The following is a 24742-nucleotide window of genomic DNA, read 5'->3' as shown; positions in this document are numbered from 1 at the left end:
TCCCCGCTGAGAGAAAAATAATTCATTTTATATTATTCTGTTCCCTTTTCTACTTTTGCCAGTGCATAGTCTCTTAATCAAGGATATATTTTAGTGTATCAATAATATGGAACACAACCATTATGTACAGGTAGAAGCTGTCTTGTGAGTCATGCGGTAAAGAAATTCTAAAATACAAGCATGAGTCTGTCTGTTACTGATACAATCCTCAGTCAATCTGAAACATGTTTTTTCAGCAGCTACATCTTTGCTAAAGCTGGTTATTTAATTGTGATGTATCCCATTGCAAGCTGTGTTTTACCTTTTATGCTACATTGTAGTATGTTTTCTGTCACATCATGTCTTGTTCCCTTCCTTCATCTTAGCTACATGGTGGCACTACCTGGTGTAATGCTGCATGCTAACGCACGCATCAAAGGACTAATGATTCACTCAGTCTTTAGAGGTTTTTAAGGCCTGACTTGACAAAGCCCTGACTGAGATGATGTAGTTGGGGTTGGTCCTGCTTTGAGCAGGGGGTTGGACTAGATGACCTCTTGAGGTCTCCTCCAACCCTAATCTTCTGAGTCTGTAATTTCAGCTTTGATACCAGCTGTCAATAAAGAGATGAGAATCCATTCTGATGTGGAAAGTGAAACTATATTAATGGAGGAAACTGATAAACTTGGTTCTCAAGACTGTTTAACTTACTTGCTGTTTCTGTTGTAAGCTAAAAAAGAACAATCAGTCCAATTATCATTTTCATCCGGGACTATGTATATGTATGATCATTTGTTTCTGTAAAAATAAATGAAAATGAGTGATAGTTATAGAAACATCCAATTGTTTCTGCTTGGGTTTTATTTGAACTTGGACTGGAATAAATGCAAGTCAAGAATTACTAACTTTTCTCTGGTTTTGAAGAATGGCTTTTTTCTTTTTTGCTTAATTTTTCATTTAATTTTTTAAATTAAAAATTCCGTTGAAAGTGTATAATTAGATGACTACTTTAATTCTTTCCCCAGTTTAGCAATTTATCTAAGACAGTAACATTTTGCAAAAAAAAAAAAGAATAGGTTGCCACTGTATAGTGTGGCTACAGCCCTGCTGAGCTTGGGAGGCCCTTCCAGTAAAGCCCTTCCCTATGTCGACTGTAGAAGAGAATTCCCAAAACAGTTAGAAATTGCCTACCCTTTTCCAGTGAAACAATGGCATTAATATTCTGTACTATTAAAATTCAGCTACCATTGTGTATTCATTTAGAATCTCACCCAAAGAAGACAAAACACAGAGATAGAATGTGATTTCTAACTGTGTGTGGACAGCAGAGACACTGTGTGAACACCTTTGATAGTGCTTCTCCTTTTCCTTCTAACTGGAATCAGTTTCCTTTAAGGTCTCTTGTTGGAAACTAGGCTCCTTTTGGTCTGTCCGCTGGTGTTCTGCTATCTAATACAGAATCCACAGAAGCACTATCAGCTTCCATCATTGCTGGGAGTGTCTCTTGGAAATGCTGAACTTCTGTCTCAGGCTTCACTCTCCCTAGGTTTGTTCAGCGATGAGTCCACTGCATTGGCAAATCCAGTTTCACTTATTAAAAATAATCTAAACTGTGTAGCACACATTGTCACCTGTAAGATATCTGCAGCTAGTTAGATAACTTTACCTAGCTGATGCTCAAAGTATGAACTGGGTTTTCACTTCCTGAATATAGACTCTTTGAATAGTGCCAAGGGATTTCAATAAGTTTTGTTTCATCAGTGTTCAGAACCAGAGGTAAAGTATCAGTAAGGTAACAACAATGAAGAAACAAAAACAAAAGAGAAGCGAGCAGAAAAAATGATTCTGAGATCTCTCTAACGGATTTATCTCCCAACACACCTGAGAAAGAGTGACTGGGAAGCAATTGAGCTTTATTTTCTAACTAGCCATCAAGTAGGCAGATTTATCCGTGTGGTAGAAGGAGGTGGTCACCAACAGTTACTTCACAAAGAGAGAGGGAGACTTTTCCGTGTCATTAGCATTAATTATAATCAACCTGTATAACAGACTCAGTGCTTGAGCTTGAATCATAATTTTCACCTCTCTCCCCATGCTTTTGAATCAGATTCTCTTCTCCACTGCTGGGTGGAAAATTATTTTTGCATTGGTATTAGATAGGCACAAGTAGTACCAGCTGCTGCAAGGTCTGTTGTTAGTAGTTCTACAGTATCTCTGGGTCCTGATCTTTTAACCCAGGGGTGGCCAACCTCTGGCTCTGGAGCCACATGCGGCTCTTTAGAAGTTAATATGCGGCTCCTTGTATAGGCACCGACTCTGGGGCTGGAGCTACAGGCGCCAACTTTCCAATGTGCTGGGGGGGGGTGCTCACTGCTCAACTCCTGGCTGTGCCACAGGCCCTGCCCCCTCTACACCCCTTCCCACCTCCTCCTCTGAGCCTGCCATGCCCTTGCTTCTCCCCTTCCCCTCCCCTGGAGCCTCCTGCACGCCACGAAACAGCTGATCGGGAGGTGCAGGGAGGGAGGGGGAGGCGCTGATTGGCGGGGCTGCCGGTGGGCAGGAGGCGCTGGGAGCAGGGAGAGTTGATGCAGGGCTGCTGACGTATTATTGTGGCTCTTTGGCAATGTACGTTGGTAAATTCTGTCTCCTTCTCAGGCTCAGGCTGGCCACCCCTGTTTTAACCATTAGCTAAGTGGAGGAGGAAGGGGCAGTGGGCCTGTGATGGAATGAAAACCTATCACAGGTTGGAAAAGGGTCAATTACCTAATTATAGCACTGGTGCAAAAGAGGTACTTAATCAGGTGCTTCTCAGCTGGAAGGGCGGGACAGCGAGGCATAAGGGGATAACTTAATGGACACCTTGACCTCATGAAAGGGCAGGAGAGTCCAGTCTGAAAGGGGGAACCATAGGGAGCAGAGGGACTCCTGTGAAGGAGCCTGAGCTAGAGTGTGCAAGAGAGCAGACACCTCAGACAGACTCATGCTGAGGGGCTAGTGCTCAACACCCCGGGGGCAGAGGGGGAGAAGACTCCAGAGTAGCCGACGAAGAAGATTAAAGACAGAGCCCAGAGAAGGGTAGATTTGTTGAGAGGCTCTGTTTGCTAGTTTTGAGCTTTCGTTGCCCGGAAAGAGGTTGGACTCCAGGCGTGGCCTTCACTTAAATCTTAAATTGACATAGCTGAAGGGAGTGAAAAATCCACACACCTGAGTGTCATAACTATGCTGACCTAATCCCTGTTGTAGATGCAGTTATATCAACATAATAATACTTCCACCGTCCCAGCTACTGTTGCTTGGAAAGATAAGGTTCCTACAGGAATCGAAAAACCCTCTGTAGTCTGTGTTGACACTATAGGTTTACAGTGCTATGTCTATGGTACTGTAGTTATTACATTCTATTCCCCAAAGTATAGATGTGGCCTGAGGCCTGGTCTACAGTATGCGTTTAAACCGATTTTAGCAGCATTAAACTGATTTAACGCTGTACCCGTCCACACTACGAGGCCCTTTATATCGATATAAAGGGCTCTTTAAATCGGTTTCTGTACTCCTCCCCGACAAGAGGAGTAGCGCTAAAATCGGTATTACCATATCGGATTAGACTTAGTGTGGCCGCACATCGACGGTATTGGCCTCCGGGCGGTATCCCACAGTGCACCACTGTGACCGCTCTGGACAGCAATCTCAACTCAGATGCAGTGGCCAGGTAAACAGGAAAAGCCCCGCGAAATTTTGATTTTCATTTCCTGTTTGCCCAGTGTGGAGCTCTGATCAGCACGGGTGGCAATGCAGTCCCAAATCCAAAAAGAGCTCCAGCATGGACCATACAGGAGATACTGGATCTGATAGCTGTATGGGGAAACAAATCTGTTCTATCAGAGCTCCGTTACAGAAGACGAAATACCAAAGCGTTTGAAAAAAAAAACCTACAGGCTACACAGTGCTGCGTGACAAGCGTAACGGGAAGCCAGAAACTCAAATGGACGCTCATGGAGGGAGGGAGGGGGTACTGAGGACTCCAGCTATCCCACAGTCCCCAGCAGTCTCCGAAAAGTATTTGCATTCTTGGCTGAGCTCCCAATGCCTGTAGGTTCAAACACATTGTCCCGCATGGTTCAGGGTATAGCTCGTCAATTTACTCCCTCCCCCCACCACGTGAAAGAAAAGGGAAAGAAATCGTTTCTTGACTTTTTTCAGTGTCACCCTATGTCTACTGAATGCTGCTGGTAGACGCGATGCTGCAGCAGTGAAGAGCAATATCCGCTCTTCTCCCCTCCCCGGTGGCAAACGGTGCAATATGACTGCTATCCGTCGTCACCATCAGCCCGTGCTTGATAACTGCTGAATACCCCTGGCTGGCCTCAGGGGTGCCTGGGTAAACATAGGAATGATTCCTGGTCATTCCCAGTAGATGGGACAGAACGGCTGGTAACCGTCCTCATCATAGCAACTGGGGGCTGAGCTCCATCAGCCCCCTCCCTTTCCTGTGTAAAGAAAAGATTCTGTACTGTCTGGACTATCATTGCCACGGCATGCTGGGCTCCTCTCCTCCGCACCGCTTAATGTCCTGCCTGGACTGTCATAGCACCGGGAGGCTGCCTCCCCCTCATTTTATCTCACTAACAAGTCACTGTTTGTTATTCCTGCATTCTTTATAACTTCATGACACAAATGGGGGGGGGACACTGCTACAGTAGCCCAGGAAGGTTGGGGGAGGAGGGAAGCAACGGGTGGGGTTGTTGCAGGGGCACCCCCGTGAATGGCATGTAGCTCATCATTTCTGTGGGATCTGACACGGAGCAGCTGTGATCTCTAATACACTGGTTCTCTAGTACACTTGCCCCATATTCTAGGCAGGACTGACTATTTTTAGAAACCATAAAGGAGGGATTGACTTGGGGAGTCATTCCCAGTTTTGCTTTTGCGCCCCCGGCCGATCTCAGCCAGGGGCACCCATGATAGCAGCAGACAGCACAGAAGGACAGATAACCGTCATCTCATTGCCAAATTACACTGGCAGCAGACGGTACAGAACGACTGGTAACCATCTCTGCTATCATGCAAAAGCAAATGAATGATGCTGTGTAGCGCTGGAGTATCGCCTCTGTCCACGGCATCCAGTACACATACGGTGACTGTAAAAAAAAAGGCTGAACGGGCTCCATGGTTGCCGTGCTATGGCATCTGCCAGGGCAATCCAGGGAAAAAGGGCGCGAAATGATTGTCTGCCGTTGCTTTTCCGGAGGAAGGAATGACTGATGACATTTACCCAGAACCACCTGCGACAATGATTTTTGCCCCATCAGCCACTGGGCTCTCAACCCAGAATTCTAAGGGGCGGGGGAGACTGCGGGAACTATGGGATAGCTACGGAATAGCTACCCACAGTGCAACGCTCCGGAAATCGACGCTAGCCTTGGACCATGGACGCACACCGCCGAATTAATGTGCTTAGTGTGGCCACGTGCACTCGACTTTATACAATCTGTTTTATAAAACCGGTTTATGTAAAATCGGAATTATCCCGTACTGTAGACGTACCCTGAAACACATCTCAGCTGGAGGGGTGAATTGCACACAGACTACTTGCAGGTGGTGCTAGAGACACTGATTCTTGCAACATCACACCCCAATGCAAGGTGGAGCTCTAATGGTGTTCAAGCAGACTATGGACCCCAACTCTGAAAATAGTCAAGTATGTATATTAATCTCACTTACAAGAGTAGCCCATAGCTCCAGATAGTAAACACAATGCTGCTGAACAGAAGGTGTTATTCTGATAGGCTGTTTTCTGCAATTTAGGTTTGATTGATGACTCCATCTGACCTAGCTCTTATGAAAATAGAAGCATTAAATTAATAATAACAATAAAGTATCTTAGGTGCATATTGTGCCATCCCTGCCTAGTGAGTTACAGAAATGAGACAGTTTTTCAGACTGTTCCATGAACAAATTTGCAAAAATGTGCATGCATTTGAGTGCTTTAAAAATGAGTATGTATTTACTGCAAATACTTGTTCAATTGACGGTGTAGGTGGGTAATTGTCAATTGCACATCCACCTGACTAAATATATTTGCAATTTAGCCAAGCAAATTCAACTGCATTTCACATTCATATTCGTGTATGTAGTAGTTTGAAAATATCACTTTCTATGTACAAGAAACATTTCAGCTGTCACTGAAATGCAGCTACTTTTGGGATGACACAATTCATACCAACATTACAAAACAGAGTAGGATAGGAAGCAAAGGAGAATGGCCTGTCCAATGGCTATGGAGAGCTTTCTCTTCTGTAATTTTCCATGTTTTAATTATGTATGACATATCCAGGAGTGAGATTTGTTTGTAGCCTATGGCAATGAGTTGATAAGATGAGACATATAGCTGAGATACAAAACAAAAATGTGTCAGCATATCAAATTACACATATACTGGTAGTTATTTTAGCTTAGGTGTATATGCTAGTTCAGAGAGGTAGGCTTGGTGTAATGAACTTAAATACTTGCCCACTGACTTTAGACAGCAAAACCACGTTTAAAAATAACAACAAAGAAAGAACTGGGATAAGGATAAAATCTGGTCTTGTAGAATTGCTACAAAAAGTAGTGAAATATATAAAACAGATTTCCTTGTCTTAAGCTATCCTCTGCAGAGCTGACACAGTGCCTTGAAATGCTACACTACTGATTACACTGTAGTGAATCTCAAAAAGCCAGAAATCTTAGAACTTTCCTTCTCATTCAATAACAAAATGAGCCCATTGTGGTTTTAAGCTGCTGTTAATGTTTTCATTTTTCACACCCTTTTCCCTCTTTTGGAGGAGCTTCTCTCCAACCAGACGGCTAACTGCAGAATTTGCAAAAACTCTTTACTCACACAACCCCCAACCCCTGTATCAAAATTAATTGGTTAATTTCATGATATGGTTTTACCAACTGTTTGTTGTTGTGATGTGTTGGTGGTTCTTTTTCTACCCGATACCCCATTAGAAAAGTTGCCTTTCTCACAGCCAGAGACAATCTGAAATGGCTGCCAGCAGAGTTGTGAGATATTTTTAACACCACAATACTGGAAGTGGTTAAGCCAGTGGGAAATCTTTAACATTCCTACTCTGTCAGTTTGGGTGCTAGCCTCACTTCTCCTGAGGTGTGAAGATTCCGAATATTAAGATACCCACCTTACCAATAACCCAATTCCTTCTATCACCACTAATACTCAAAGGACTTAATATTTCCCCCACACCATCTTCAAGGGTTCACATTGCTGTGATCTTTGTCTATTGAGGGCTGCATGGAACTCACATCAGAACCATCAAAGCCTCTGCTTAGCTCAGCCAAGCATACTGCAAAGTGATGCAAGATGATCTCTCCCATCGGGGCTGGGCAGGCCTCCTCTGAAATACTCCCAGCCCCTGCCTGAGTGGTGCTCCTATTTTAGGGGTTATGCAATCCAACAGATCATCTCAAAATGAAATTCTCTGAGGACTGTTTCATTTTTAATGTAGTCAACATCCCAATCCACACAATACACACGAAACAATCCAGTTAGATTAACAAGGCAAAGGATTAGGGTAGGTATCATAGTTCTTAGAATACACATGAAGTGTGATTACCAACCTGAACTCATGTCTGTGCATAAATAATCTGCATGTTTTACAGTATGTGCTTTCATTGGTACTTCTATCTGGAGTACCCTAAACTGTCTCTTTTCACATTCAGTGTTGCTTTCAGGAGGCCTGCTTAAAGTTTGCATAGTCTGCTCTTTTAGTAAGAGTCCTTGGAATCCATGGGGTGACACTAATAACTTCCTCTTTATTGCCTCAGTTTTGTAGCTTTTTCTAATTAGGCTCAACCTTTGCAGATTCTTCTCCAGGTTGACATTCCTCTTTCATTTTTAAATGTAAATTTGGGAAAACTCATCATTACTGCTGATTTAAATTTTTTTTAATTTTTTTTTTACATTTCTAAAGTGCTTCACCTCTTTTTCAAATGCAGTGTGTATTGCATTGTATTGCTTTTAATGGTTATGTGAAAAGTTCACAAGTATTACAGGAACTATGACCACTTTCTATTTCAGTGTCTGACTGTGCTTTATGTTAATCTATTCTCTACTGTGCACAGCACTGAGGATTTGAATTTATCTTTTCCTCTGTCTTCACCTTACACAGTATTAACCCACTTCCAGCTCATTCATAGTGAAAATCTATACTGAAGTACTATATTCTGTTCTACTCTGTTCTGCTGAGGTGTTTGTACTGCGCTCATCATCACAGTATCTGAGCACCTTCCAGTAGTGCATTAAGCAATGTGACTAACATCTGTCACATGTTTGTTCTGTCGTCCTCTCCCCAGGAGAAGAAATGTGTGCAGTGGAATGTTTTATGTATATAATTAACATGTTGGTGTATATATTTGTTAGAGAAGGCAAGTTCAAAGAAACGCACCTTGCACTTAGAGCAGAAGATGGTGAGGTTTGTGATGGTCCTTTGTTCCTTAAATACTTGACTTCATTCCACAGTTTAAGGCTGACCCCTGAGAAAGATCCATCTGCACCGACTAACTTTAGCCTTATGGCAGAAAATCCCATTGTGCCAAAAGAGCAAAATAGTTGACCTGGAGCTTTATTAAATTTTCAGATACCTTGAATCCAGGCTGTTTGATTGCCTTAAAGATCAGAACCAAGATTCTGAACTTGATTCAAAGTCAGTGTAGGGAGCAGAGGACAGGTTTGATGTGCTCACAGTTAGGGGCATATTAATCTTTTGTGAGCCCCGGTGCCCAGACTGTGGCCCCACCCCGCCTGCTCCCTGCCCCAGTGCCATGCCCCCGCTCTGCCTCTTCCCCCATAGGCCCCACCTGCCACTCACGTGGGAGGGAGAAGGTGGAGAAAAGCGAGTGTTAGGAGAAAAGAGGCTGAGCGGAGGCATGGCTTTGGGGTGGAGTGGAGGCAGAGTGGTAGGCAGGGCCACAGTCCTGGTGCTGGGGCCATTGGCACCATTGTAAATCGAGTACGGCTTACAGTAGCCAGCGTTAATGAAGAGACATGCTGCAGTATTATGTACTAGTTGGAGTTCCCTAAGTGTTGAAGACTTCATGCCTAGGAATATTGCATTGCTATAAACCAGCCAGAGGTAATAAAGACATGAATAACTAAAGCCAGGTCATTGTTCATCAGAATGGGATGGAGTCTCCTAGCTAACCTGAGATGATAGAAAGCATTACTCACGGATACTGCTGTGTGAGCACTTACTGTCATGAGGAATCCAGAAGCATGCCTAGCTATGAACTGAATTGACCAATTGTGGATGTGTACCTTCAACCAAAGCAGCCTGAACCATGACTGCAAACGTTTCAACAAGTAGAATGAAATTCCTGAATGGTTTAATTGTGCAAATTGCAATTCCCGTTATTGCGGAACTCTGCTGATGAGTAATATTTTCTCAGGAAAAAGTTAATTCAGTATATGAGTTCCACTGGATTAATCAAATGTATCTATTTTAACAGGAGGAACTGTGTTCATGGAGCAGGAGCAGCTCTATGTATTTTGCCGCCCCCAGCGTGGCAGTCAGGTGGCTTTTGGCAGCATGCCTGCGGGTGGTCCTCCAGTCCCGTATCTTCGGTGTACCCGCCACCGAATTGCTACCAAAACTGCGATACTGGCGGACCTCCCACAGAAATACCGCTGAAGGCAGCCTGACTGCTGTCCTCACGGCGACCGGCAGGCCGCCCCGCGCGGCTTGCTGCCCCAGGCATGCACTTGCTGTGCTGGTGCCTGGAGCCGCCGCTGTCATGGAGGAAAGTACTACTCAACAGGAGCAAGAGTGGCAGAATCTGGTCCTTAATTATGAAATCTAGCAAAGGAGCTAGGTGAGGTAAGAACAACTTTTGAACATCTTGCTAAAATTGCAAGAATTTAGGAGTTTGGTAAAATTTTGCTGTTAAAAATTGAAACAGTTACAAATGCTATATGTGCTTTTAAATTGTTTTAAAAGACCTATGTATCTTTAAATCAATGTGAAATGAAAGAAAAATTGGGAAAGTATGGCAGGCATCAAGGCATTTGGCAAGAGGAGATGATCCCACACTCTCTCTCTCTCTCTGAATTTATGCTGTGCTTGTCAATGTGGTGTGAAGCACCAGGATAGAGGATTAACGTGGTCTGTATTTCACATAACAAATTCCAAAATGGAGCATGTTTTTGTCACAGGCATGTGGCATACAAAGACTATGCTTCTGCATGGCAGAACTGGGAAAGTGGTTCTTGCTTACTCAGTCTTTCTCGTCCTTTGTGCCCCCATGAGACACACACATTATTTCACTCTTGTTCTCAAGTAGTCTTCCTCCTCTGTTACTGTAAATGTCTTCTTGTGGTCCTATCCTGCTGTGACTGAGCATTGCAAGATGTTTCACCTCTCCATGCGTAAGTCCATGAACAAATTAGCGCTCAGAGTAAATGATATGTTTAGTTTGCAGGGCACTGGGTTCAGACCCAGGTCAGCGTGCTCAGAGCTTTCAGTCAATACGAAAAAAATATAGGCCTGCGTTATCAGCCATATTGATTGGGAGAGAGGGCTTTTCATTGTTATTTCTTTTTTAAACGTACTTCCTGCTGTGATCACCATTGTCACTAACTTGGTATCACTATTCACTGCAGAGTTTCTCAATAAAACAAAGGCTGGTTTTAAATAAGCACTTGAAATGTTTAAAAACCTGCATCTCCTCTTGACTCTTTATGGAATTTTTTTTCTGTACATATGTGCATATCTGTTGTTAAAAAACTTGAGTAAAGTATTTAGTAGATTAATCTAGTCAGCTTCTATTTCTCCTAAAGTAATTGCAGTACTTATTTGTAATTTTCTGTTGTTGCCCAACTCTTTTCCCCGGGTGATAGGCTTCACAGACATGTCTAACAAACAAAATTTATTAAAAATTAAGTCAAACAATAACTTTGTATGTGCTATAAAAATTACTTGAAAGCTGGAAAAATAAAACAGGAAATTGAAGTATCAATTACTCTACACCCAAATGGATGTAAATGGGAATCAATTAAATGTATTTAATTTGAAATATGACATTGTTGGCCAAATTATGCCCTTGCTGACACCCAATGAAGGCTGTGAGGCTATACAGATTTACTGAGGGTAGTGTGTGTGAGTGTGTAGGTGTATCTATATCTATTTATACAAGTTGAAAAAAATTGAATTACTTTTCTCCAAAAATGTGTGTCCTTTTTTCCTCCCTGTTTTCTGTTGAAACAATTTTTGATTTCTCCCCCCACCCTTTTTTTTTTATTGCTATATTGTGCAGTATACAAACAACTCACTTGGTCATGTTTCTGCCTCCTTACTACCCAAATAATCCAATTGAAACTAATGTTAGGGTGGCAGAATGTGGCCCTGTACAAAGAGTGGGTCACATTCATCTCTGCTGCACTGGCTCAACCATACTGACTTGGAAAATTAAGACTAGCCATAAGAATAAATCATATGATGGATATTTGAACATGTAGTGGGATTAAAAGGTCAGCACTCTCTTTGTTAAAATCCTATGAATTCCCATTTGTTTTATATGATGATGTTTTACATTATACTGTTTATTTTTGAGCCCTTTCTCTCCCTCTCTCTCTCTCTCACACACACACACACACACACACACACACACACACACACACACACACACACACTACCTTGATATTTGCTTTTTCTCACATGCAATCTCAGTTTTATTGTTTGTTCATGGCCACAGTAAAAAAAAAAAAAGGCACAAATGTAAGTGAAAGGAGAATTTATCCTAGTACTTATGATATATAACTATATTAATTTTTAAGTGTTAAAATCAGCAAAGCGGATCCCATTTGCTACTATTATAACAGTGCAAATCCTAAATAGCTTCGGTGGCTTCACTGGAGCTATGCCAGATTTACGTTGTTGTTTTCTGTCTCGTGATAATCATATCAGGCCATGGAGTTCAAGAATGAATTCAGCAATTCGTAGTTGGGCCTCTGCAAGAGCTTGACACAAGCTGTCCAGTCTGAAAAGCTTCCCTTTCCTTACAATATTACATTCAAAAGCATGGGAAAGTGTTAAAGCCTGCTCCTGATCCATCTTGCAGAGTGGATATATCTTGGTCTTATCTCTTTTGATTTCAATTCCTGCAGTGTGCCCCTTTCATAATCTCACAATAGCAGATATTATTTTCTGAGATGCTTTGATATCAGTCAAAGGCTGTTTCATCTTTTGACCATTTATATCAGCTAATATTTCCCTTGATAGGGTGTTAATATCCTCAATTGTTGTCATTCCAACCTGAGGGTTTCGATCTTCTGATTTGGCCAAGTCATCAGCTATCTCACTCTTACATACACCACCATGGAATTCAATGAAATGTCAGTTTATTTGTCCAATTTACTTTTTACTTCAGATTTATACTGGTATACGTGAGAGCCCAATCTGACCTATAATTCCTGAAGAAAACAATTGCACATAGCTGAAACATATTAATATGAAAATGGTTCCAATGTATGTGACAGTGTGCTATTATTTATAATTCTGGTGTTTTAATATTATGGGTATAATAAAGATCCACAAGGGGTAAAATCTTAGCCCCACTGAAGCACTGCAGTGACACCAGGATTTTACCTTAGGATGGGAAACTCTTTTAAAATCTGTGATATTTTATTATTATGGTGGTTAGTGTTGTTGTTGTTGTTTGTTCAGACTGAGAGTGACTTATCTTTTGAATTTTCAGCCTGTGTACCCAAGAAAAATATTTCCTCTTTAAACTGCATGAAATATCTGGGAGCAGAATTATTACACAGTGTCTAAAATTAATTAATCTAATGTAATAATACCTGTTTACCACAAGCTGCCAACATTTTACATGGAAGTTAAAATCCTCCATAGTGTGTTCCAAATCTGTGTAATATTGTTGATTGCAAATGTTTGCAATGGGATATCTCCATTGAGAGAGAGAGAGGCTTACACATATATTTATTTGTTGCTTTTCATAATTAACTTTAAAAACATGAATAGTTCCTCTAGTTTCAATGGGTCTATAAAGGGACTTCAGTGATGCTTGGTTTCAATGGGACTATTCATCTGCTTCAGATTGGACACATATCTAAGTACTCTGCTGAATCAGAACCTTACTTTGGACTAGGTTTAGAAAGTGTCATTAGAAGACTGGCCAGGAGTGATGTTTTCCTCATGTTACAGCCCCTGCCCTTGTTACTCCTTTCTTCAACTTAGCCCTGGTCTACACTACAAGTTTAGGTCGAATTTAGCAGCGTTAACTCGATTTAACCCTGCACCCGTCCACATGATGAAGCCATTTTTGTCGACTTAAAGGTCTCTTAAAATTGATTTCTGTACTCCACCCTGACAAGGAGATTAGCGCTGAAATCGACATTGCCGGGTTGAATTTGGGGTAGTGTGGACGCAATTCAACGGTATTGGCCTCCGGAGCTATCCCAGAGTGCTCCGTTGTGACCGCTCTGGACAGCACTCTCAACTCAGATGCACTGGCCAAGTAGACAGGAGAGCCCCGCAAACTTTTGAATTTCATTTCATCTTTGGCCAGCATGGCAAGCTGATCAGCACAGGTGACCGTGCAGAGCTCATCAGCAGAGTTGACCATAGAGTCCCAGAATCGCAAAAGAGCTCCAGCGTGGACCAAACAGGAGGTACTGGATCTGATCACTGTTTGAGGAGACAAATCCGTGCTATCAGAACTCCGTTCCAAAACAATGCCAAATATTTGAAAAAATCTCCATGGGCATGAAGGACAGAGGCAATAACAGGGACCCGCAGCAGTGCCGCGTGAAACTTAAGGAGCTCAGGCAAGCCTACCAAAAAAACCAAAGAGGCAAACGGCTGTTCCGGGTCAGACCCTCAGACATGCCGCCTCTGTGATGAGCTGCATGCAATTCTAGGGGGTGCCCCCACCACTACCCCACCCCTGTTCGTGGACTCTTGCATGAGGGGAGTCTCACGCAACAGGGATGAGGATTTGGGGGATGAGGAAGATGAGGAGGAGGAGGAGGAGGGTAGCGCACAGCATGCAAGCAGAGAAACCATTCTCCCCAACAGCCAGGGACTGTTTATCACCCTAGAGACAATACCCTCTCAACCCCCCTCAAGGCAGGCTCCCAGACCTTGAAAGTGGAGAAGACACCTCTGGTGAGTGTACATTTGTAAATATAATACATGGTGTAAAAGCAAGCATGTTTAATGATTAATTTGCCCTGAAGACTTGGGATGCATTTGTGGCCAGTAAAGCTACTGGAATGCATTCAAGCAACATCCGTTCTTTATCTCTCTGTGTTATCCTCAGGAGAGTGATATCATTCATAGTCACCTGGTTGAAATAGGGGAATTTTACTAAGGGGACATTCATTCCCACATGTTATGAAGGTTAAAGGAGCCAAAAGACTGTGGCTTACCATGGCTGCCTGCAAGCCAAATTCTGTTGCCCGGCCCTGTGTATGTGATCTCTTACACCAAACCAGCAGGCCCTCAATGTAAGACGCAAAATGCAACCTTGTACTGAAAGCATATGTGCTATGTAATGTTAACAGCTTGGTTCACCATGAAAGAGTCTACCCATTGTTCTCTAAAATGTGTCTTTTTAAATACTATTCTCCCTTTTTTTTTTCCTCCCACAGCTGCAAATGTTTCAACGCTCCTGCTATCATCTCTGTCCCAGAGGCTAGCACAGATAAGAAGATGAAAGAAACTCACTCACGATGAAATGTTCTCTCAGCTCATGCAATTCTCCGCACTGAAAGAGCTCAGCAAAATGCGTGGAGGCAGACAATTTCAGAGTCCAGGAAAGCACAAAATGAACGTGAGGACAGGAGGGACATGCGAGAGGAGAGGTGGCGGGAACAAGAGGAGAGGTGGTGGGAGGAAGATGATAGGTGGCGGCAGCATGATGAGAGGAGGCAGGATGCAATGCTGAGGCTACTGGAGGATCAAACTGATAAGCTCCAGCATATGGTTGAGCTGCAGGAAAGGCAGCAGGAGCACAGACCGCCACTGCAATCCCTATGTAACCGACTGCCCTCCTCCCCAAGTTCCATAGCCTGCTCACCCAGACGCCCAAGAACATGGGGAGGAGGGCCTCTGGGCACCCAACCACTCCACCCCAGAGGATTGCCCAAGCAACAGAAGGCTGGCATTCAATAAGTTTTGAAGTGCAGTGTGGCCTTGTCCTTCCCTCCTTCCCTCCCCTCCTTCCCCACCCCACCAGGTGCTTCCCTCCTCCCCCACCCCTCCCAGGCTACCTTGGCAGTTATCCCCCTATTTGAGTGACGAATTAATAAAGAATGCATGAATTTGAAACAACAATGATTTTATTACCTCTGCAAGTGGTGATTGAAGGTGGGAGGTCAGTTGGGTTACAGAGAAGTAGAGTGAACCAAAGGGGGGGTGCATCAAGGAGAAACAAACAGAACTTTCACACCATAGCCTGGCCAGTCATGAAACTGGTTTTCAAAGCTCCTCTGATGCGCAGTGCACCCTGCTGTGCTCTTCTAATTGCCCTAGTGTCTGGCCACGCGTAATCAGTGGCCAGGCTATTTGCCTCAACCTCCTACCCCGCCATAAACATCTCCCACTTAGTCTCACAGATATTGTGGAGCACACAGCAAGCAGTAATAACAATGGGAATATTGGTTTTGCTGAGGTCTAATCGAGTCAGTAAACTGCCCTAGCACACTTTTAAACGTCCAAATGCACATTCTACCACCATTTTGCACTTGCTCAGCCTATAGTTGAACAGCTCCTGACTACTGTCCAGGGTGCCTGTGTATGGCTTCATGACCCATGGCATTAAGAGGTAGGCTGGGTCCCCAAGGATAAATATAGGCATTTCAACATCCCCAATGGTTATTTTCTGGTCTGGAAAGTAAGTCCCTTGCTGCAGCTGTTCAGACAGACCAGAGTTCCTGAAGATGCACGCGTCATGTACCTTTCCCAGCCATCCCATGTTGATGTTGGTGAAACGTCTCTTGTGATACACCAGTGGTTGCAGCACCATTGAAAAGTACCCCTTTTGGTTTATGTACTGTGTGCCAAGGTGGTCCGGTCCCAAGATAGGAATATGCGTTCTGTCTATCGCCTCACCACAGTTAGGGAATCCCATTGCAGCAAAGCCATCCACTATGACCTGCACATTTCCCAGAGTCACTACCCTTGATAGCAGCAGCTCAGTGATTGCATTGGCTACTTGCATCACAGCAGCCCCCACAGTAAATTTGCTCACTCCAAATTGATTCCCGACTGACCAGTAGCTGTCTGGCGTTGCAAGCTTCCACAGGGCTATCGCCACTCACTTGTGAACTGTGACGGCTGCTCTCATCTTGGTATTCTTGCACTTCAGGGCAGGGGAAAGCAAGTCACAAAGTTCCATGAAAGTGCCCTTATGCGTGCAAAAGTTTTGCAGCCGCTGGGAATCATCCCAGACCTGCAACACTATGCGGTCCCACCAGTCTGTACTTGTTTCCCGGGCCCAGAATCGGTGTTCCACAGCATGAGCCTGCCCCATTGCCATCAGGATGTTCATATTGTTGGGGCCCATACTTTGAGGGAAGTCTCTGTCCATGTCTTCATCACTCTCATCACCGTGCTGCCATCGCCTCCATGCCTGCTTTTGCAGGTTCTGGTTCTGAACATACTGCAGGATAATGCGCAAGGTGTTTACAATGCTCATAACTGCCATGGTGATCTGAGTGGGCTCCATGCTTGCTGTGGTATGGCATCAGCAGGAGAGCAGAGTTGCAGCAGAAGCAGTGGATGACAACGGTAATATAGAGGAGCTGTGAGGTGGATTCATGGCACCAGGAGAGCAGGAGAGCAGAGTTACAGCGTGAAACGATTATCTGCCGTTGCTTTCATGGAGGGAGGGGCGACTGATGACATGTACCCAAAACCACCCGTGACAATGTTTTTGCCCCATCAGTCATTGGGAGCTTAACCCAGAATTCCAATGGGCAGCAGAGACTGCGGGAACTGTGGGATAGCTACCCACAGTGCAATGCTCCAGAAGTTGACGCTAGCCACGGTACTGTGGATGCACTCCGCTGACATAATGTGCTTAGTAGAGACACTCACAATCGACTGTATAAAATCGCTTCCTAAAAAATCCACTTCTATAAATTCGACCTAATTTCGTAGTGTAGGCATGCCCTTAAGCTTCTACCGGCCTGAGAGCCAGAGTATACTACTCCCACATCTGGACATTTATGATGGCACTGTACTAGGCCTTAATCATCCAAAGGGCTCTGTACAGTGGACTCCTGCATGCATGCACAGCCCCACTGATGTTAATGCCTACAAACTGCTCCTGGAAGGACTGGGGTAATCAGTAATTTAAAAGATCAATTTATATATAATATACTTAAGTCTATCCTTTTTTTTATAATAGTCTGGGAACAATTATTTAAAAATGAAGATCTTGCCTACATACATAAATAGGCATTAAATTCAGTTCTTCCTGGTTTATCAAATCATCAGAACATTTTGATGGTTTTAATCTATTTTGAAATTATTAAAGAAGATATCAATAAGTTTTTTTTGAGAGTGAAGAATGATACGAATGTGTTAAAATAGTGTAAATGATATTTACTGTGTGTGGATTGCCTGCCCTCCCATAGGCCCATCAAGGAAATGAGGTGTTATATCTCGTGAGATTCTCTTGCTGAGCCAAAGTTTTAAATAAATAAAATCTGAATAGAATCCAGCACATCATTTCAAAAGAACCTCAGGCCTCATGCATAGCCATACTTTTATAGCAGCCAAGTGGTAAAGATGCCTTTAGAGAAAAAAAGCCCAGACAGTACTAAATCATAGCATTGCATAAATCAGGGGACAGCTTGTCTAGTTAGAATTAAAAGTGAGCATCACGGTCAGATAAACAGCTAACAAGTCAAAATATTTTTGGAAAGACTTTTTCAACTGCAATTGTATCCACTCATCATCAAATATTAGACTGTTACTGTATTAATGAGTAACTGCAGTGCAAACAGATAAGAGCTGGAAAAAATACAGCCTATAAATAAATCATAGACTTTCAGGCTATACACAAGAAGCCCAAATAAGGGCCACATCCATAAATCTTAAAGAAAAATACGTCCCACAACTTCCCAAGCCCAGAGCAACATTATCCAGATCATAAGTCCACCAACCTCTCAACCAGAAGCCCTCTCTCCTTTCCACCTTCTTTGAAGGAGACTGAGATGTTATAAATGAATATAATAAGCCCAGTGAATGTCCTGAAATAGAGATTACCCTGTTTAAATATCTCTGATACTACCTGAAAAATCCATAATTTCCTTTAGTTTATTTTAGTTTGATAAGGATCATCCACTAGTTTGGGAGGATGAAGGTTAATAAAATGCATTCTTTCTTTAAACTTTTTGGCCAAGTTTTTCAAAAAATAAATGCCTAGGGTTAGGGTCCTAAATCAATATTTAGGCACTTAGGTAAATTACCTGATTTTCAGAAGTGATGACCACCCAGCAGCCTCCATTGAAGTAAATGGTAGCAGCTGGTTGCTCAATACTTTTGAAAATCAGACTACTTACGTGTCTTCCGACAAACTTAGAAGTTTACCTATAGGCATTTCTTTTTAAATAATGACCTCTACCCCTAAATCTCCATTGATTTCCGATTCCAGTAAGGTAAGTTGTTGTAACTAGCTTCTCTCCAACCATTTTGAGTAAAAAAGCCTTTTCATTCTGTGTGTATCTTCATTGTTTTCAGTGGAATGACATCAGGGATGAATTTGGCTCAGTCTCTTTAAAATCATGCCTATATTTTTGAGCTGGTGAGGGCGGCTTTATGGGAAAGGTGGGCTACAAAAGTTTGGGAAGGGTTTTGTATTTCTTCTTTTTTCTTGGTTTACTTTGATTGAACTATTGACCTCACGAAAACATCCAGCTTTCCATGAGTTTAAGAGCGGCTCTTGGTGACTGAGCTTTGAAACATATATGGTAGAACCCCAGTTTATCTTGGAGGCTGTTCGGTTTTTTTTAACTCACTGTGCTGGAAAACACACCAATCTTGGGAAATCAAGCTAATGTCTCCCAGCTGTGCAGAGAAAGTGTGAACAGCTCTGTCAAATGAGCTACCCCCATCTTTTTTTTCAGACAGCATCTTATACTAGAGCAGTCACTTCACATTTGCCATTTGAGCAGTTGCGATATAACTGCTGTTTTATTGCCTATAGGAGAGTTTCTGTGAGGAATCAGACACTGGTCTTTCAGCTACCCTGGCCAAAAAAGGTTTTAGTCACAGGACTCTATTGCTGGTGAATGAGTAAGGAATGCTGACAGGATAACAACAGGGTATGCACATATATTTGTTGCCTAAAGGTTGCTAATTGACCAAGTGGTAATACTAGGGGAAGTATTTTCCAGCCTTGAAACTCTTTACCCAGATAAGTACATTAAATGCCATCAGTTAACCCTTTAAGTCCAATGACCCAGTGCTGCCATGGACATGTCTGGTAATATAGACCCTCATGCTTCCTAATCGGTGGTGATATTTAGAGTACAGTCATAGGTGCAGACAAGTGTTCCTTTGTTGGATGCAAAAGATGTCTCTGGGTATTTAAAAGGTTAAACACAACATTTCAAGTGCATAACTATAGCCACTTAAAACACTTGAAAAATAAGACCTTTTATAATATAAAAGCAAAAGAGCAGTCAAGGAAGAGATTAGAACAATTTAAACTGAAATAAGTATATGTTTTAATATCAGTGACATCACAGCAGAATTTTTAGAAGTCTTTGCCGTAGATTGTTAACTTTGAGCACTCAGCAGTGACATTCCTGTGGTCTGCTGCATAACATCCATCCATCCCTTTTGTGGTTGTCTCCTATTACAATGACTCCCTACCATTCCCTCCATAATAACATTCTCAAGGTTATGTCCATCTTTACACTTATGGAACCAAAGTACGTAAATTAGCATCTTTTGATTTCGGACATAAGGGTCCGTTTCTCTCCAATAATACTTCCAACATAAGCATGGCTTTTTTTCCATCCTGGAGATGCACATAGGTCTTTGACAGCACCACATTTCACAACCTTAAATTTTCTTCTTGTCAGCAGCTTTAACTTCCCACAAATAGAGGAATAAAATTCCAGACGATTAGAGAAATGTACTTTAACAGTAAATATTTCTCATGTTCTATCTAATTCTTTTCACTATTTCTATATTGTCACGAAACCTCAAAATATATATTCTGAGGCAAGTCCTACATAGTATGTAATCCTATACCTACTCTCAGATCATGGCACTTACCGGGTTTAAAAGAAAGATCTCAAAACCATGATACCAAGTAGGTATACACATTTAAATAATAAGATAGGAAAGGTGAAGAAATACAAGCTATCATCAGACTTTAAGTATTTTCTGTACTTTTTTCTGCAGTATCCATTAATTCAGTTTGTTTTGTGATACCTGTTATCTTACATTTTAACTTGCAGGCAGGATATTTCTGCTATTGGGATTCTATGTTTTGTTAGGGTTCTCTGAAAACCTCTTCCACTTGATTCCCTAAGAACTCAGTTCAACTCCAAACTCATAATTTAGGTTCCTTGATCTGGCATACAGCAAAGCTATTCTGAGTTGTTCAAGATCAAACATCAGCAGTGTCAGGGCCGGCCCACAACATTTTGACACCTGAGGCAGGGAGTTCAAATGACGCCCCCGTGACCTCTTGCTTGGGCTAAAACTTTGAAAGGACTCAGATCTGCCTTCTTCCTGTTCTACTCCTCCCATGATACTGCTCTGCTGCTTACCCCAATAAAGGAGAACTAACAACTTAAAATGCCTTATTCAAAAATTTTAACACTTAACTTTCAAACACCTGAACAGCAAATGTAACTTTTCTTGTCTGCATAGTAAACCCTGGCATTTTTATCTGTTTGGTGCTTTCTGTGCCTTCTTGGTTGCAAAGATTTGAACTGCTTCCTGAAGGTCCACAGTCTGGGCCAGCTCATGCTCGGTTGAGATGGTTGCAAGGCCGACCAGCCTCTCCTGTGTCTTTGTGAGCGTAGATGTGTTTTTATTAACTTCAGCTTGTAGAAGCTGCATTCTCCACTGGCAACTGTTACAGGAAGTGATAGAAGTATGCGCAGAGCAACAAAAGCATTTGGAAAGAGGGTGGTCATCTTATTTGTATACATGTATTCCAGAACAGCCTTTGGAGTTGAACCTGCTGAAAAGTATCTTGAAAGGGCTTTCAGTTCATCACTTAAATCACTTGCATCAATATCGTGCATGTCATCATGTGTCAACACTGTCTCTGGTGCTCTGCATTGCTGGAGTAGGTCTTCTTCAGGTATAGTGAGGAGTTTGGTAATATCATACAACACCCCAAACATACTGCTGTATTCCTCGAGCTGCATGAAACGTTCTTCAGCTGACTGTATTGCGCAATCTAGCACCTAGTTAAAGAATTCAACTTTGAATTGTTGTTTGGGGTCTCTTATGGGATTATCCCGTGCCTCATAATCAAAATGTCGTCTTCTTTGGTAACTCTTGTATTCTTGAATGGGTGGAAAAATAGCTTCAGTGTGAAGTTCCTCTGCCAACTTCTGTGCATGCTTCAGAATGTTTTGAAATCCCTCATCTGACCGGTAAGGCTGTAGGGATGACTTTGCTTTGTCCAGTTGTTCCATTGCTCCACATATATCAAGGTCAACACCTTGGAGTCTCTTGCTTACAGCATTTATTTCAAACAGTATGTCATGCCATAACACTTAAGCCACACAGAAATTTGAAGTGATGTATGTTTCTGCTGATTTCATTTCCCTCTGCACTGTTCTTTCACAAACAGTTCCTATCACAGCATTATCCTCCTAATGGCAACTATGGCATCATCTATCTTCCCAATTTGGTGTTTGATAGGCTTTATCACCTCCACTCGACTTTCCCATCTTGTGGAACTCAGTGGTTTCAGTGTCAGAGAGGATGTTCTCAGATGTTGCTTCAAAATTTGCCATCGATGAGTTGATGCAGAGAAAAATTCATAGATGCTTTGAATTACATTAAAAAATTCAGCAGCCTCACTGATGCTGTATCACTGACCACCAAGTTCAATGAATGAGAACTGCAAAGGACAAAAAAAGCTCGAGGGTTTAACTCTCAGATCCGTGCTTGCACTCCTCTGTTCCTTCCTCTCACGTTGGCACCATTATAGCCTCTCATGTCAGCTATCGCAATTCCCATATCTTCTAGCTTTTTAAGAAGCACATTTGTCACACCAGCTCCTGTAGTATCATCAATGTCAATACATTCTAGAAAATGCTCTCTGACAGTCACCATTGCAGGGACATTTTCACTAGGTTCTATTGTGGTTAAAAACGCACCATTAAAGTCATTTGTTCCGTATGGCTGATATCAGGTGTGCAGTCCAGAATAACAGAGTAATATCTTGCTGACTTCAGATCTGCCACAATCTTCTGTTCGACTTTTGTTGTCAATAACTGTATGGTCTCATTTTGAATTGTTTTTCCAAGATAGTGGTGTGTGTACATTTCTTGGGTCATGACTCTTCTTAGATGCTCCTGGAGTACAGCATCAAACTCAGCCATCAGCTCCACAATTTTAAGGAAGTTTCCATTGTTCGGCACATACAGCTGATCTGAAGTGCCACACAGTGCTAGGTTTTGGGTAGCAAAGCATTCTCACGATGGCAAAGAGCCTTTTCAGAACATCCAGTAAAGAGACTCTGATGCAATCTTCTCCTGATACTGATCATCTATGGTGGCCTTAATCTTAGTCTCATCTCAAGCTCTTTCCGCTTATGGAATGCTCTCTGGTGATTTGCTGCCTTCTCATGGTATGCCAGATTCCTAGTCAGATTTTTCCAGTCCTTTGTCCCTGTAGAACCAAATGTGGCTGGAACATTTAGACTGGAAGAGTTTACAACAAAGACAGTATGCAGCATTCTGGGTTTTTGAGTACATAAGCCATGGCCTCTCCACTTTGTCACCATTGGGGATTTCACACCAGTAATGTGTTGGATGGAAACTTCTATTTTCATTGTCTTTGGGGAACATGAAGTTTTTCACTTGCTGTGGCCCATGCAGTACAAGGAAGTTCCGCAGGCTACTGCTCAAGTCCTGGATCATCTAGACTTAAGGAACTAAACTCAGCAGCAGCTGTTTCTTGCACCTCCACTACACTCTTCTCTGATCTACACTTTTCTTCAGGAATGTGCATGGTTACATCAATTTGAGATGGAGATATGGATGCTGCAGTAGCTGCCAGGTCACCTGCACTCTGACTAACTGGAAGATCAGACATCTTGTCACCACTCACATCCTCACTAGGGCCAGAAGGCTCACCGTGAACATTTGTGTCTAAGTATCTCATGAGAGCTCCTTCCTGCTTAGATAGAAAGGCTTCTTTTGCTTTCTTTCTTTTTCTGAATGCTGCCCCAGAGGGGCGTTTTCTTCTTTCACTCATGACTGCTGTTCTGTGCCAGCTATAGTGGCTCTCAACACTCAATTGAAGGGGACAAATAAGCAGGCTGGTAGCAGGGCCTGAGTGAGGGAAGATATCAGTGTCTTAAGGGCCTAACTAGCTCCTACTACTTCAGTTGACTGCCTGTTCTTCTCAAGTGGATTCAGGGAAGCAGCAGGAAACAGGAAGCTCCCTGAGAAGCTGGTGTTAATCAGTCCAGACTCCTGGGAGTGCTAAAGAGGTACATTAAAGGCTCCTCCTCCTCTCTCTTCCTGCAGCTCCTGCTGCTTTCTGTTATTCCCTCTTACCTTTTCTCCTGCCTGCCTGTTATGTCTCTTGTGCCCTCCTTCCTCCAGCACAGCACTCCACCATCTCTGTGCATCTAGAGTAGAGAGAATACATATGCACCAGCAACAGACACAATTTTCTTCACTCTGGGTCCTAGTGGTGCCTCCTCACAGTCTGGCGCCTGAGGAGGCCACCTGAGTTTGCCCCATGGTAAGGCCAGCCCTGAGCAGTGGCTATAGGGTGTAACACAGATCCAAAGTTACATGGCAAAACTTTTCCTTGCCTACATTTCTACCAATACTAAGAATATATTCGTTCCTAACTTTGCATTATATCACACTCTTCATTATTGGCTTGGTTATTTTTCAGGAACCAATCCCTGTATGGCATGCTCTGTCCATGTGCTGTTCATATTTCAAGTTTATCGTGTTCATTGTCCCTACTACCAGGGAGTTCCCCCTTATCTCAGCTAGTACAGACATTCTGTCTCTAACCTACTGATTCATGTACCTTCCCAAACATGCCCACTAAAACATGAGGCAAGTCACTTATGGCAAGTTACTTATGCCCAGGCCTATATAGCTAACTTTCTAAATCTAAGAAATAAGAAATCTGCACCAATGTGTACAGAGAAGAACATATGATCATCGTGTGCTCTTTGCTTCCTGTTGTCTTGGAAAGGGTCATCAAAAGACTAGCCAGCCACGGGAGGAAAGCATTACCACTCAAGGCCAGATTCTGCTACCCTTCCTTACACTGACCAGTACATTATTCTATTGTCAAATTCCACTGAAATCAATGGGATTACTCATTTAGTAAAGTACTAAGCACATATAGTAAGAAAGACAGAATCTAGTCTTATGAAAGTTGTGATCAGTTAACAAAGGCTTTGTCTTCAGTGACCCAAAGTTGAGGGAAAGGGGTGCATTTTAATAGTGAGATAACTAATTCTAGTTTTAGAAGCAAAGTCTTAGGAGCAGCATATATTAGGCTATCAT

This window comes from Gopherus flavomarginatus, chromosome 2, assembly GCF_025201925.1.
Source record: "Gopherus flavomarginatus isolate rGopFla2 chromosome 2, rGopFla2.mat.asm, whole genome shotgun sequence".
NCBI lineage: Eukaryota > Metazoa > Chordata > Testudines > Testudinidae > Gopherus > Gopherus flavomarginatus.
The sequence above is the reverse complement of the archived record's forward strand: the minus strand, read 5'-3'. Positions refer to the sequence as shown.